At 39.2% G+C, this 17,328-nt stretch overlaps 1 protein-coding gene across 1 annotated transcript in view; it reads right to left on the minus strand.

Moving 5' to 3' along the window:
• Window positions 1-15,741: 15,741 nt before the first annotated feature.
• The window catches only part of LOC139941957 (conserved oligomeric Golgi complex subunit 1-like), a 48,504-nt gene continuing 46,917 nt past the window's right edge, over window positions 15,742-17,328 (minus strand). Inside the window, exon 29 of the mRNA XM_071938604.1 lies at window positions 15,742-16,726. The gene's annotated coding sequence lies outside the window, so the exon portion shown is untranslated. The remainder of the gene's footprint in view (window positions 16,727-17,328) is intronic.

The raw sequence follows: 17,328 nt of genomic DNA on the forward strand, positions 1-17,328 counted from the left end.
TGACGTCAGTCAAGGTACCCAGCTCGTCACGCCTATGCTAATGAGGTTATTCAAACCATTCGATTGGTCTATTTCGTTAAGGGGGCGGGGTTTCAAATTGCGGGCTACAATTTTGGCGCGCTTTGCATCATTTCCACAACAAAAAGACAACGAAAAATACTACATGCACATAATGTGCATTACTTGCTGCATGCGGTGTGCGATGAGGTTTGAAGGATGGAAATTATCGGCGTGTAGAAAAATGAAAAAAACCTGGATCAAACAAAAGAGGGCAGAATAGAAACACGAGGCGCCGCAGCTGCTGGTGTTGACGACTCTATATGAAATCACCCGCGTGGAACCCAATTAAATCTTGCATTATATTCAAATTTTGAATTGGTTGAGAAAAAAGTATACACTTTAGCAAAGAGGAGGCTTGTATTATATAGGAAGGCACAGCATTTGATTTATATATGGTTTTTTTAACGGTTTGCCACATTAATATTCTTTTCAAGTAATATTTTAAAATGGGGAGACTACCAACACCGCTGACTTAAAAGTATAAAACTTTAGCCTTTTCGAGAAAAACTGTAAAAGGGTCAATCATTTATAAACTTCTCTAATGACCTTGGGCCAACTTGAAAAACCAGCAAAACAAAAACTATGCTGGATTTGTTCGTGGCTACACACAATGATAATACCCAAGTCTTTTGTGCAAATAATCACAGTGTCGCTAAAATGTACAAGGCCACTTCAAAATGTCTGGCCGAGTATGCGCAGACGGTCCCCCAAGTATGTTCTGTGGCTGTTCTGAATGACTGATTGAACAACACACAATGCATGTTCTGAATGAAAGAAAAAGCAAACCAAGAAGAATCTGAACTCGTTTGTAGAGGGTAGTTTTGATTTCAAGTCTGAGACCGCGATTATTCCTCGAAAACGCCCATCGGCGGTAGACTAAAAACCACGATTGCAGACTTGGAGCCAAGTCTACATGGAGACCAGTGGATCTTGAGTCGCGACCGGGACCTGACCTTGCCGAGTTGTAATAAAAATAGCCAAATAATAAAAAAGCAAAGAGGAAGTTTTGGCGCGAATTCTGATGATGATGATAGACGGCCCTGTTTTGAAGTGTGACATAGGGGGCAGCAGCTGCTTGTTGTGTGTACGTGTAGAAGTTACTTTTGTTGTCTGTGTGTAGTTGAATGGGCCAAATCGTGTATGCCTCCATGTGGTTTGTGTGCGTTCACACGAGTGTGTTGAGGTGTTTTATGGATGTGACGGGTAATTTTGAGAATTTTTAACCGTATTGCTATATCATGAAGTGAGTGGAAACCATTATCAGCCCAATGATACGTTTTCATTAAAATGGTTGTTCAGGCCTACATTATTGATTACGTTGTGCTCAAGTGCATAACCTCCCATAAGGTATAGGCTACACAGTGCTTATGATACAGGGAGTGTAGATTATTAGGAGGCCTATTTATTGTGTTTTGTTTTCAGATTTGTCACTTTCCAGTAAATGTCAATGGGGCAGTAATGACCAGTTTTCGAGTCGCAGGAGTGTTTGCTTAATAATTTGTTTTCAGAGTCGTCGCAGGGGTCTCTGCTAATAAGGGTTATCAGATTCAGCAAGAGCTCTATTTCAGTTCGAAGATACAATTTTGAGTTTGACCTGGATTGGGGGTTGTTCCAGTGTCACGCTGTTTATAGTCAAGAATAAGCCCTATTTGACAATCGTTAGTTTTTCCTGTGCTTACGTATCTCTATGATTTGGGTTGTTTTGTTTATTTACTTCTTATGGTAGTACTGATTTTTTAAAGATCTTAATTTAGAGTTGAGATTCTAGGATTCTCTGCCTGCTGAACTCAAGATCAGAACAGTCATTAGAATGACCTCTGTCCTATATCTTACAATCGGTTATTGAGAAAAAGTTATATGTTGTGGCATGAAACTTTTGGGCTCCAAAGCCATGTTTCATTTTTATGTTAATACCCTTTACCGCCTTTTTATAAACAGTGCCTCATTGTATTCTTTTCGCATTTGTGATAATGCCGAAGAACTATATCAATCAATTTCGATCGAAAACTCAGTGTCTTCCGTAATGAGCCCGACCGTCATTTCCCTCCTGGCGCTCCCACACACTCATCTCCTTCCCTCAACTCGGGTGGTTGTTTTCCATGTGAAGATGAACAGGTCCTGAACATAGCAGACGTCTTCTGGAGGTCACGTGTCCATTTTATAAGAAGAGCATTGCCCTCTGCGGAGCTACCTTAAACTTATAAAGTTCATCGAGAGCCCGTCGTCTGTGTGGATATAATGGCTTCGCATTGCCACTCTATATTTTCTCATCTGATATTGAACTTGACAACCAAGACATTTGTAGTCACCATCCTCCCTGTGTGTCGATCATTCCGACGGCAGATGGTCAGCTCTCTCAATGGTCTCATCGTAAACCTCTCGCAAGCCTCATATTAGCTCGTTTTCCCTCATCGCGGTTGATTGTCGGTCGGGAACTTGGCCGTCAACCCGACCGCTTTACGGGCGTCTGCCTGCGAGACAACGTCATTCACCTCCATACCATTTTTTTTCTTTTCTTAAAAAGTACATGTCTATCCACCACATTTTGCTAAGGATTTTAAATTGAATCAGTAAAAAATGCTATTTGCTCTAAAATACGGAATGATAAAGGGCAAACAAATCGCAACCTTTCTAAAGTACAGGACACGATTGTCAAAATGTAAAAAAGATTTGTCAATCGGAAATCGCACAAATAATCACAAACACAAATAATACCGGTCCCAATCCTCCAGAAAAGAGAACCAAAAAGCCAGCCAAAATTGAAAACATTGAGACAATATATTTCTCTCCAAAAGTATTCTGTAATATTTCAAGAATGAGTCAACATTCATCAGAGAAAATGTTAAGGAGACCTTTTTGACTTGAAGATGACTAAAGATGACGATCTCACTATATGACTAAATTGATGCAGCAGATGATGAACGAAACGATGATGCTCCAATTAACCAGACCGGCCTTGAAGAAATGTAAATTCCGGCTTAAAAAGAGACCAATCATAATTCAGAAGATTAAATGAAATTAGTATAAATAAAATAATCATCCCTTATATGAACATAGATCTTATACTTTGAGTCATACTTCACTGTCACACACTAGTTTGTTTCAATATATTTTATTGTGAGTCACCCTCTCTCCTCTGGGCTTCAGTCACGGCATGGTTCACGGCTGATGAAGTCAACACATGTACAATTCTTTCCTTTCAAAACTGATTTTCACTTGTCTAAAAAGTACACAACAGTCGAGGCACTGCTGTAACAATATTCTTCAACTGTTTTACTCTTATAGGGCACTCTTGGTTTACTTCCATTCAATTTTGAAGCCAACATTACCAACCTGTCTTTGACATCGACAAACAGAATTAGAAGCGATTGAAGGACATGAACTTTTTGACCATTCGCCTGGCTCGATGTTTGATTCAAAATTATAACTTCTGGTTTCACGTTTAATAACGGTATTTATATGTATATATATTTTTTTATATAAAAAATATAAAAAATAACTTCTGAATTTAAGTGTCAATCTAGAGTGACCAACTCTAAATAACTGCTTATAAACCATGAATGTGCTGAAAGGAACTTGGGCAAATTCGAAACAAATTCTTGTTTTCCCCCATCTCCCGCCATTTTGAATCACCAAATCCCGATATTTCTACCTCCATGCCGATACCAAGTAATTAACTGAAATTAAGATTAGTTAATTGAAACCCCGCAGACAAAATAAATTCACTACTCCCTGTGGTAGTTTTTACATCATTAATTACCTCGATTGTGAACAAACAAATGTTCACGAGATTGTGTCTTACGCCATGTATTATGCAAAAGCTTCAAATCCAACATGGCAGACTTTGTGATCAGCAGGCGCACTGTCGACATTCTTATGACCTGTATAGCCCGTTGATCTTCGCCACAGGAATTATCAGTGGAGCTTAAACACTCGGATTACTGAGAGTGGGGTTTGCATAATAAGGATTACTCAATTGAACTTGAGCAAAAGCTTTCTGGGAATTGACAAGTGCGGTAAAGAATTATGGGTTTCTGAAGGAATGTGTAATGACCACGACGGAGAAAAGACTCACTGTGTAACTATGGAGACACTAATTACGAAGTTTGCTTTTTGCTTTTTGAAGTGTGACAACCACATGTTGTGTGCATGTCCACTTTATTATAGAAAGAACACATGCAAAGCAGAATGGCCGAGGCAAGTAATAAAATGCAGTGGGACATAACATCAGATAAGCTGCTAATTGCAACAAAGTGTTTGTATGGTCGTTTAAATTATCACAAAAACATGAACCTTAGGTCGACAACCCTATAATTATTTTCTCGCCCTTTTCCCCTCCCAACATTTTTAACATTTGCAGATTTTACACCACAATAATTAGACATTTTCTCAATGTTGCCATCAAATTATTATATTGAAAATGTCACTCTTGAAACCGTATTCCAGTATAATGGACCTGACAATGCCGTTACACTCGTGTTTCGACACCCCTGTGTTTCGACAACCGTAATTTTCCAAATCCTTACGTCAACCGGTCGGAGCAACATAAAATGTAACCCTAGCGGTTTTTTTTAAAAACAAGTTTCGAGGTTTTGTGAAATCCACCAGGTCTGATATGACCACAGAATTCCAGATCTCGGACCCTTTCTGGGTCAGTATGTGACAAAGAATCTGTTGACACTTTCGTGCCAAACTCACACCAGGGTCGGAATTCCGGGTCACCCTGACCCACGAATGGGTCAGGCCCCTTGGCACTGAATCCAGATTTCCTTCCTGGCCTGGGAGATTTTGGAGTGATCTTGTTCCATCCTTTCTAAACACAGCTGATGAGAATTGAAGAGAGAACAGAGTACTGTCATCAATATTGAGTTTGTTTGTTTGTTCGTTTGTTTGTTTGTTTGTTTGTTTGTTTGTTTGTTTGTTTGTTTTATTTTCCAAGTATCACAATAAATAAACCAGAAACTAAGCATTAATAGGTACAAAGGATAATAAGAGGAGGGCACCATGAACAAGCCTAGCTTACAGGGTCCCTTTAGACTATAAATTTATTCACAGATTGTTTAAGCTGTACAATTAGACAGAACAAAATATAAATCATATAAAATACAAATTCAAATCAGAGGCAGTCTTGGTTTGCCCCAAGGTTTGACCATGGTTTGACCCCTCTGTGAAAACAGGTCATTAACAATCCTCCCTCCCTCCAAACACCCTTCACAAGTCAACATCCAATTGTTAAAAACTTTGCGGTCACGTAATGTGTTAAAACGCCTTTTATCCCTCTTATCACTTTGGTTATGCAAGGATCTAGATTAATCATTCTTCTCCATACAAACGAAACAGATACCTTAACTCAAAAGCATTCATAGTAGGAGCATAACAAGATGTGGTCCTTTCTCTGTAGTATAAAGCTCATCAGGAGCTGTGAGAAACAGTGAGACTGTAGACGATTATTGGCTAATAAAACCCGCCCACCATGCAATACTTCTTCAAACATTACGTAATACGTTGTCAGGCCTGAAATGCTTCGTTTTTGAAAGGGCAATGGCACCAAGGCATTTTCTCATGAAAGGGTACCTTTGAGGGAATTACATTTTGTATTGAAGCCTTCAGTGCCTCCGTGAGGTATATCCAAAAACACTCAGCTCTTTCATCTTGCAGCTTGCGTTAGCAATGAGGAAACTTGTTGGCTCTGGATGCAAATTATCGAATGCAGATGGGTGGGTGATTCAAGTTCAGTTGATACAGTCGCTGATGAGCAATAGGTCCCCTTCAGTTTTGTTTCCTGAAAAGTTTCACCAAAGTCACACAAAAAAAGTCCTGAACTATAGCAACATAAAGCCAAAAGAACACCTCAGTATCATCAAAGTCTCTCTCAGCTTCTTGAAAATTAATCGAGAAATAATAAAACAAGACAAATCTCCTGTCTCACTCTCCTGTTTTGGACCAAAAGATGATGGAACACTCTCTCTAACCACATCAAGGATGCTAACATTTTCAAGAAACTCCTCAAAAGTTTTCTATTCCAACAAGTGTAACAAAATTAATTTCATCACACTGTCTTGACCGCCTTTGAACAACTTCGGTTGATTTTGGCGCTATATAAATTCCCTCTGATTGATTGATTGATTGATTGATTGATTGACAAATAAAAGTGCTGGTTTTTATTGCTTGTAAATTGTGGGATGTTGCGGTGATGAAGTTACAGAACACATCACAGAACAGATCTCCATATTTTCTCAATTTTGTTCAACTTTGTATTAATGTGTGTATTCATTTGTTTCCATTTTCATTACGGTTTTCCTCTTTGCTTTTGATTTGTATCAGTGGATTTATGGCTTGAATATATACTCTTATTATTCAAGCCAGTAAAAATTATTGCTGGCACATGGAGCTATAATATATTATTATCATAAAAGGGATCCCTGTTATGAAAATAATATATTGTAGCTCCATGATGAAAATAATATATTATAGCTCCATGTGCCAGCAGTAATTCACATTCACATTCACACTTGCCTCTTTATTTTAGAGTGAGTCAAGTAGTATTTAGCATGGTGCTATTATTAGCAAACAACTAAACAAAAATCCGTCCTAATTGCTTAAGTCTTCAATTGGCTGGCAAAGCCTACATGGAACAATTAGCGCATTAACACACTTACACATGCTAAGATATCGACAGAATCATGTGTGAAAAGCGGTACAAATATTTACCGAGTGTAAAATTCCTTTAGCTGGAAATGGAATGATGAGTGACTTTGTGTGTGTGTGTGTGTGTGTGTGTGTTTTCGAAACCAGGGATATCGAGCTGAAATGACGAGTAATGGCTTTTGGAATGTGTGTGTGTGTGTGTTTTCGAAAACAGGGGTTCCGTGTAGGCTACGGCTTAGTTCCGTCCACCTGCTTGAAGCGTGTATAGGTGTTCAAACGTATACGGAGCTTGAGCCTACAGTACATGTAACCTCACGTAAATCCTCGAACTCAAGCCTAGGCCTATCCTTGGAACTCAAGACCATGTAGGCACAACCTTCTTTGATAACAACAAATCGCAGCCATTGCATCTTGGTGCTAATAACATCCGAATATTGCCACCGTTCGCAAGCACCTGCAAAAACGCAGCATAAACAAAAAAGGCTCTATCTTAATGTATAGGCTAACTTTCGTATAATGTACACGGTAGGTACCGTACACGATAAGTTGGATTTACGATAAGTTTGGACTCATCGCATACGTACACGATAAGTTATCGTGTTCGCACACGACTACTTATCGTGTACGTGTGTACGTACACGATAAGATAGAGGGTTCTTTTATTCATACGCTTCCATCTTTTCATGGTTCACACTCTATAGTAAAGTTGTCCAAACTTGTTGTAAATTTCAGCAAAATTTCAAAAAACAAAAGTCCTTTAAAGAGTTGTTCGAACATCTCTTGTTGAACTCGAACAACCCCAAGTAATAACAAACGCAACTTCTATTACTCCTTTGGGTTCTATATCTAGTATTATGATGTAGGGACTCTGTCAATCACTCCATAAGAACTTGAATTTCAGTGTGAAATCCTTAAACTCAACGGCCCTGCACGTTCACCAGGTCGACAATGACACATCGAAGGGCCAATGGGGTTTAGGTCAGCACTGCTTGAAACTCACAGCGTGTGCCTTGGCTAGGGTTGCCCCTAAACCCGACGGGGGACAGTTCGCTAATTGAAGAAGGCGTACGGGGTCCCAAAACAAGCGCCTCGGTTCATTGTGAGGTCATATCATACACTCACACCCACCACTGGGGAGCAATATATGGCAAGAACAATGTTGTTTTTGGCGAGTTGACTTGGGTGTCCTCTCTCCATGGTTTAGGTGTTTACAAGAGAATAGAGTGGAAGGGGTCTTCCCCAATTTTTGTCATCATTTTCATCGTGAATACAATTTTGAAGCCCCCTATTCCCCTCTCGCTACGCGTATAATGTCAACAATTTCGAAGATGCATTGGGATGTCTTTCAACTCTTCCTTGGGGATGGTCTGTTCTGTTGGGACTGTGCACTGCCCAGGGAAGTTGCGCATTCAAATCTTAGTACCTTGAATAAAGCATAGAGAAGGGAACAACCCGTTACTCTTGTCCGTGTTAAAGGCAGTGGACACTATTGGTAGTTACTCAAAATAATTATTAGCATAAAACCTGCCTTGGTGACAAGTAATGGGGAGAGGTTGATGATATAAAAGATCAAAACTCTCTTCCTCCAGTGTACTTTGATTTGAGGCTGGGGTATCGTCCGATCATGGTCCGGTTATATAGGGCCAAGCTTTCACACATCAAACAACGGCTAAACTTACAAATCTTTGAACAAAAACTTGCAGCAAAAGGTGAACGTTCTTACCACAAGAGGTCAAAGCTAAGAAAAACTAGGGCAGTGGAGAAGCAAAACGTTATTACCTTGCAATCCACAGGGACCTCTGAATGATTGTGTACCCTAATAGGGTTGGTATCCAAATCACCTCTGGCCCTCTGGGATTGAAGACCTGGGTCATGTCATGAAGCATGGTCCATGAAATACATCCAAGGAATGAAATGGACGTAGGTTTCAGAAATGATGTATAAATCTACCTGTTTTGGTCTTGCCTGCCCGTAGGATATACACTGTGTATGAATCATTGTTGTGAAAGCATCCCCACAGGAATTAGAGTTGGGAACAAGACTGTCCTAGAAAGATGGAAGCTGTGTTCTCTTTTGGCGGGTCGAATGTTACAAAATTGTAGATGAATAGTGAAAGACAGCCTTTATGGAACTGGTTAAAGCTTGTTATAAGCTTATAATATAATCAAAGGAGGATAAAATCTCAGCAATACTTGCATCCGCTGTGCCCATTGTAGTGTGAATGGCCTTTAGCAATGGAGCTAAGAGGTCAAAATGTGTAACTGTTTCCCCCAACTTTCATTCGCTCAACTGTACGACCCAGGCCTTGATTTATGTCTTGAATTTTAGTATTTTGTCCGTGTCAATTTTTCTTGCCATTTATAGTGCCGCTGTTCACACTGCAGAGCTATAATTCCCATGGGCAACCCTCCAGGAAATGTTGACCCTATCCCCAACCCATGTTTATTAGCTTCACACTGTAGATGCAATGTTTTGTTCGTGAAAATATTGATTATAATTAGCATTCATTTATTTCACCAAGACCCTTTAGTTTACTGAAATATTATACCCAATTACTTTCCCTTTTTTTTTTACTTTTAGGCCCAAATCCGTGTTTACAAATTATGTTCAGAAAATACAATAGTTAGAATAGGCCTAATCTGTAACACACTTCATCATGGTATGTACAGGTTCTCCATTGATCACGCACTGTCTCGACACTGTCCCCTGAAACAAGTGTGCTTCAATCGATAACTCAGCATCCCGAGAATACATACAGATGGATATTCCACTGGCATCATTCATTATGCATTCCATGTCAGGTGAGATTGCAGTCGTGATTGTACAAGTGGAGTGGTGTGATATCGCTAGGATTTCCAACGAATACACCCGATGGCAAGTTGGCTTGATATCGTTTTGGATTTCTTTATAACGCTTCTATAAATCCAAGTCTAACCACTACCTCCATGGTCTAACCATAGAGTATGGTCTAACTAGCCCCCTAGCGAAAACCTTGAGCACACTCTGCCCACCTTGTGCATAAAGCCCCAACTGCAGGGGACCCGCGAGGTTACTTGTCCATAAATTGCCCGCAGATAAAATTGGCCTTACCTGCAAGTGGTAACCGGACACACACTATCCACAAGTGAATAGACTTATAAGTTCATTAGTGACCGATATTAGGTGAAACGTTCACTTTCGAAACCACGGCTGTAGCTTTGGATTCGGCTTCAGGCTCCGTCCTCTCGTCTGAAGCCCTCATCAGCGCATACACACGCGAAGCAAGCGCAATTGCCAAAACAACCGCGGGGCCAAGCTAGCCTGCCTGAGCCGAATCTGGAACTGAAGCCGTGGATTCGAAAAGGGTCTAGATAAGAGTTCATCGCACCGCGTTTCTCGGAGGCAGAGTGAGCAACCAAACCCAGACAGCGTGACATTTCCTTCTGAATCCAACTTAACCCAAGACAAGTCAGAGAAAGTTATTCCAAGAAGAGACGCTATTCAAGTACGCAGAAAAGCAGATGTATTTGCCCCTCCCCCTCCCAGCACATTCGAAGACATTCACGACACACCCTAGGGACCCTCTTCATCCTTTCCGATCGAGGATCTTCCGATTTTCAGTTCACCTTGATAAAAAAGATGACGGCAAATGTCCTCATTGTCACCCAAAATGCCATATTTATCTGTCGGTGTTCCCAACGCTTCCTCCCATCAGAGAGTCTTGACAACTCGAAGGTTTTCCTTACAAATTTATTTGAGATTGTGATTTGGGTATATAGTATCACAGCCGACTAACTGGAAGGGAAGTGTCATCCGATAGTCTTTTTGTCACTATTATTTAGCGAGAACTGCAGTGTCATATTTCGAGGTGCCTCTTTTTTGAAACACACCACTGAATAAAGGCATAGACAGTTTAGGTCACACACAATATTGGAAACATAAAGAAAGCCGCTGCCTATATAAAGATTCCTTGATTGTGTTCAACCAAACACGGTATAAGCTGGTCATTTAGTTTTCCATCCTCAGAGTTTATTGTTGGGGTTATTGGAAAGTCAAGAACCTATATGCTTGTATACAGTTTTCGAGAAAAATCGAATGGTGTATTCAAATTGATTTCTATTTGTGCACGGATTACCGATGTCACAATGGTTCACCGGACATCGCTTAACGTCAGAATTGCTATTTATACAAATTCACATTTTCGATAGCAACAATAAAAAATAAAACACAAGAACATACACAATCATGGGGGCCGACAATTTCTGCTGTTGTCTTGGTACGGTTTCCTTGAATCTTAATCACACAAAACCTCTCTTCAAGTGTAGCCTATCACGCATAATCTGACTTTTTGGACAAATTAAATCCGGAAATATACAAAGACCCTTTCACAAAAAGCTGATAATATAAACTTGACGTCTGCATAAAGGTGCTTTCCTAGAACAGTAATTTTTGTTGAACAAACAATGAACTTCCTGACGAAGTCAAGCAAGATGATTATGAAACGTCCTTGTCCAAGTTACAGTGACATCACAATACTTCAGTTTCTTAGGTTTCTATTAATAAGTCACTTCCTCCGCCTTTATACTTTTTATTCAAATGTATAAGAGCCAGGCGAAACAACTTTCACTTTCTAAAGATATTGTTTGTGTTCGAGATCCCAGTGGATGCCATTCTAGTTTTTCCAAAAAGTGTACCACGATCACTGCTAGCAGGAGTGCCTAAAAATCTTTGATCTACCTAGAGCACGGAGGATGAAAATCTCCATGCCTAGAGCAAGCTCACTATTAATATTGAACAACAATTCAATTCATTTTAAAGGATACCAAGGAGGAAATTATTACTCATTTTTCAAACAGTAGACATCTTGATGTAGTACTAAAGAGAAATATGTTGATAAAATGAATCGTGAGGATATTCTTTTTATTTTTTGTTTCAGGTAATTTCCCCCTTGGGAAATCAAAATATGTGGAGAAATGTAACGTCAGCTTAAAATTGAAGGACTAGATCAAGCAGCAACTCCCCACTAATGAAGTCTATTATTTCACCTTCCCATCCAGACAGAAAACTGGGTCACAAACAATGAAATTCCAATCTGGCACCAACCCACCATTTCTGAAAAATTAACATGACAATGGAAATTCGTGTCAATCACAAAAAAAGTGCACAGGGCCCGCAAGTAAGATTTTCTGTTCGAATTTCCTTTGTTGTTAATCATGATCTTGCACAATGGATAATGATCTAGCAATGAATGAAACATCTGTGTGGAGAGTAATACAAAAAAATATCATTTTGTGATGGGAAATGAAAGAATGTATACGATCAATGAATTGGTGGTTTTTCTTTTCTATGAGTGACTTATGTTATATAATCTATATAAATCCTTCTGGAGGTTTATTGCATAATTCCTAGCTTACTGTTCATATAGTCAAAGCACTTTACAGGGCGCCATTATAAACGCCTTATTCTGTGGCAGGCCGCACATTGATTATACAAGAATGAAAAGATTTTTAAAATGTGTATAATTTACCCAAGTTTCTACATTTATTCATTTCCATTTGAAATTTTGCACAAATACCAACATCCAATGAAGTAAAATACTTGGCATAACGTTTGCTGATCACACTGCTTTAAAACAAATTATGTACTATTTTTTACTTTTTAAAGTGAACTGTGTACATTTTTTATGATAGTGCCGTGCCTTCCTAATATTTTGCAGACTGAAAGACTGATAAAAGGTAAACACTGTTTTTTTTCGAACCAACACGAACAAAAAGCCAGACACCGACATAAACATTGACAAGGTTCCACAAATTTGACACACTTTCACACTTCTTTATAAAACAACAGCCAAACATGAAAAAAACGTGCAACGGGCTGGCGCACCTTAGGAGATAAACATGGGGTGCCATTGAAAACCGGTTTGTCTTAGAAGGTAGTGCGAACAGGAGGCTGCAACCAGACAATAGGTGACCCCCTGTTAGATTAATACAGGTCAATGTCTCATTGCTCTTAAAAAAAAGAACAACAATAACAACAGTGGGTGACACAAAGGCAGGTGGTTTGGGATTATGCAGGTGTATAAGGGTGCCTGACAAAAGGCAGGTGGTGACACAAAGAGTTGGCATCAATGCTAAGTTTGGCTTGGTTCTTTTTCCTCAGCTTTTCTCTACCTCTTGTTGTATTGTATCACATTCCTAGAAGGTATACACAAGTTTTGTCGAACAGCAGCAATATTCAACTGGCTGTTGTTGGGGGGAGAATTCATGCTTGGAGGTAAAGCGTGGATCACCTGGGATGGGACAATCGAATCGCCCACAGCGCTGAAACGGGGAAAAAAGAGAGAAATAAAACATACATTTAACGGCGGCAGTTGATGTTGAGTGTTGACACAATGGATCAAATATTTTCACTTGAATTGCTTGGATTTTTTTTGCATGGATGGCAGTCGACCTATATCATGCTTTGTTGAAGAAAAGTTCATCGTCAGCTTTGCCTTCCCCTCTGATTTTGAAGTTTGTTGAAGTCAGTCTCTTGAAAAAAAAACCAAAAAAACTCTGCAACTTCTTTTGAACCATTCTCAATTCTAAATAAACATTATTATTTTTTTGAATAATAATTTTTTTTCTTATCTCCTCATTTCAAAACTTTTTCTATTGATTTTATTCATACTTCTTTTTTGTTGGGACACCATTTGAAAAGACGGTTACACATTTAGGTTCCACACCCGTTTTGACACCCCTATAATCTGGTACAGCGACACCCCTTTGTTCCGATACCCATGTTCTCCGACACCCCTATGTTCTGACACCCCTATTGTTCCGAAACCCTCAGCCTAATGTATTTCCCTAATCATACACCTAACCCAATTTTAACACTTTTTACTCCTAAACCCTAGCATGCTGATCACAAGGGGCGAATAAAATGTTGAGTTGTCGGAACATAGGGATGATGGAATGTTTAGCAGTCACCGTCAAGACGTACCATGGAGGAAAGTTATACTTTGTTCCTCCATGTTCCTAAGCTCTATAGACTCAACCATTTTCCATATTTTTCTCACATATAATCTGAAAGTAATGAGATGGAACTGGAGCTATACAACATCTCACTAGTATCAGTATCAAAAGATACCACAGACCAGATGGCGCATCGACAGCGAATCCTATCCAAAATCCATCCCAGCCTCAAGTAGGAGAAAACACTATCTAAAATTATCACAGATGGCGTGTGACAAGTAGACTTTGACGTTTCATTCACTTAAACCGTTTTGGCTCTTTCTTGGCAGAAGGAAGACAAAAAAAAAGTACTATGAACCTCTGTTAAAAGAAAATCACTTAAGAACAACAACACTATAGGGTTCTAATCTGGAGGCTAGACAGTTTATTTAGAGTGCATGTATAAATCCTGACCAAAATGACTTACAGTTCTTTAGTGAACATGATGTACTGGCACTGAATGATCACTAGTGAAGCTTCATATGACACACAGCATTACACTTAAACCCTTTGAGTGTACAATGCATTCCATTGCTTATGCTTTTAAGACCCAATAAGAAAATAAGTGCTTCGAAGCGAGACTTGCAGTATTGCATAATCCAGTCTTCTTATTATAATATGATATAGAAAAAAACATAGTGGGTTAACAATGTTGTTGTCTTAAACTAAATAAATACTTATTCCAAATGCTAAGTTGTACAGGCACCTTTGATGAGGAGTTGAATAATGTTAAGAGCTAATTATAACACTGTCATGCATTCATACAACTTAGGTAACAGAAACAAGGCAGACTTTGTTGTAATACACTTTCACTATTGCACCGTTTGGCCAGACTAACTGTTATAACACACTGTGACGTGGCCCAAATTTCATAGAAATGCTACGCACAAAAAGTAAGCACAACATTATTATGCTCACCAGAATAATGTGACCAGCCTAATCCAATTTTACATGTAACATTTGTGACTGGTACCCTGTTGTGTTTTGCTTAGCAGAAATTAATAAGCAACATTTCATGCTTACACAGCTCTATGAAATTGCAATACCATCTGTTCAGACACTGCACCTTTAAGACAGTTACTATACAGTGCTAAAAGGTAGCCCTGCTATAAATAGCCCATTGATTGGTATGCAAATGAGGAGCGACTGACTGGCTGACTGAGGTGTGTGTCATATTATGCTAATGAGTTATGAATCACAGGTTGGCCAATAGGACGCTCTATACAAACTCTGACTCATACCTTGCCTGGGATATTACTACTGTCTCAGTTGTGTGTGTGCTTTTTGTACAATCCATAGCACTTGTTATTAACTTAGCTGTCAAGCAAGCAGTCAAATATTATGAGGAAAAACAGCTTGAAAATGACTGGGGCGGTGGCAGGGGTTGATCTTTGCTTATGTTATATTTCAGGCAGTTTGTTTTTCTCCGCTAGTGTCAGTCCTGAGTCAATTTTATTTTTGTCAAATAAAAAAATATTGAACTGGAAGGCACTCCATCTCCACCGCACAGTAAAGGTGTTTATATTAATTATACTGAACTACAGTAGTAGAGCAATACCTAGGTTTGTAAAAAACATATTATGTTATTTACAAACCTGGGTACTGCTCTAGTCTGACAGCAAAGTCAGAAATAGGGACATGGGGGGGGGGGGGGGCAGATCTGTGTCTAGGCACACACACCTACAGTATATGAGTATGTGCACACAGACATTTGATTTGAGCGAAGGGCTGTTTCTACATTATATTCCGAAATCAGTGGGAACAATGTACTCAATTTGACTGCCTCTCCACGTTTAATTAGACATATTAATTATTCAGTCAGGCAATCGGTACCACCAGTAAATTTGTAATTATAATTTTAGCTAAATTATAAGAGCTAATCTCTCATTTCCCAAATATAAACATTTAATTAATATCTGCAAAGTTCATCCGAATAAATTTCAGTTTTATTGAGTAGCCATAATTTGTATAAATTGGTTTGCAGTAACACCATGTGTGTATCTACTTGCCAGGTAGAATTTGTTCTTTAGAGAACTGTCTTGCTTTATTCTATTACCGCAGAGCAGATGTTCTGGGGTTCGGGAGACTTCTCAGTTCTGAAAAGAACTGTCCTACTTTTTAACTACAGTCTCCTGACGATGACTAGAGCAAGCCAGTCGAAACGTTGAGACCAATTTAAGAACTGACTCTGTGGTAGTACAGTTAACCATAATCCTATAAGCTAAAGTAGTAGTCCCAGCCTATTTTCTATAGTATACCATCCGCCCGGATAATAGTTAAAAAAGCTGGACAGTTCTTTTCAGAACTGAGAAGTCTCCCGAACCCCAGAACATCTGCTCCGCGGTAATAGAATAAAGCAAGACAGTTCTCTAAAGAACAAAGTCTACCTGGCAAGTAGATACAGACATGGTGTTACTGCAAACCAAATATACATTGATACCTCACCATCAATGCCTCAAATCCTATAGCCATAATTTGCACTAATCATGATATAATAATAACCCATTTTGTTGTGCACATAATGAATATTCTCATAAAACTACAAGTATTTCTTTACTTGTAAATACAAGCAACAACTATTGGTATTTTTTAAGGGTAAACTATTGAGCTATGGACATAGCTAACATCATCAGGGGGGACATTTTATGTAAATCATTGCTGCTCAGTCACCTGCACGTGTACATCCCAATAATGTGGAGATTGTGCAGTAATTCACCAGAACCTGAACCAAAATAACCAGGACTGATGCTTCACGGAGGCATTGAAGGTGATTGCCTCTATGCCCCCTGGTCTTTGCCTTGGTGCCCTTGAAATATTCCAATGTCCTCATAGGATACCCTTCACTTGACAAAGTTGAAGAACTAAGTGTCAAACAATTCGCACCGCCCCCTTTCACGCCCATCTCCTGTTTGTCTTGCCTTCCCGGTACAGTTGTTGGTTGACTGATGACGAAGCTTACATCTCCCATCTAGGTACTCCTGAAATGATCTCATTTCTAACCCTGCTTTGACCCCATTGGTTGACTCACAGCTTCCCGCCAAACCGACCTGAACAAAATACCACAACAAAGAAAATTGGGTTATCACATCTTTATTCTGACACCTATGATGCTGTTTTATTTCCAAATTGTGGTTATTTCCAAATTGTGGCAATCTTTTGTGTGATGTCAGGGGCTGGTGTGAGGAGGGGGGGGGGGGGGGTAGAAGGAAGGTAGAATTCCAAGTTCAAGGAGCACTACAACATTGGCACATGAATGATTCTGAAATGTGCAATTTGTGGCTTTTCATTGTTATAGTTTTTCTTGTCAACTATCTAGACAAAATAAAAAAATGAAACAGTAGAAGATGATTGATTAATGTACAGAAAATTTATGTTGGTTACAAATTTCAGATTGGAATTACAGTACTTCAAATGAATTTACCCCCCCCCCCCTTTGAGTTTAACAGGTGATTTCAACAATGTCACAGCTTGTTGGCTCTTTTAACAGCCTTTATTGATCAATTATTTGAGTTACATTTTGTTTGCAACGTTTCCTTTAACTTGAATCGCTTTCATGACTCAAGATGACTCACTCCTTGTACGGTGTAAAAAAAAATATTGAAAGAAAACGAAGAGAAAAAAAACCTGCTCAATATCAGACCATCAGACG

This window comes from Asterias amurensis, chromosome 9, assembly GCF_032118995.1.
Source record: "Asterias amurensis chromosome 9, ASM3211899v1".
NCBI classification, from domain to species: domain Eukaryota; kingdom Metazoa; phylum Echinodermata; class Asteroidea; order Forcipulatida; family Asteriidae; genus Asterias; species Asterias amurensis.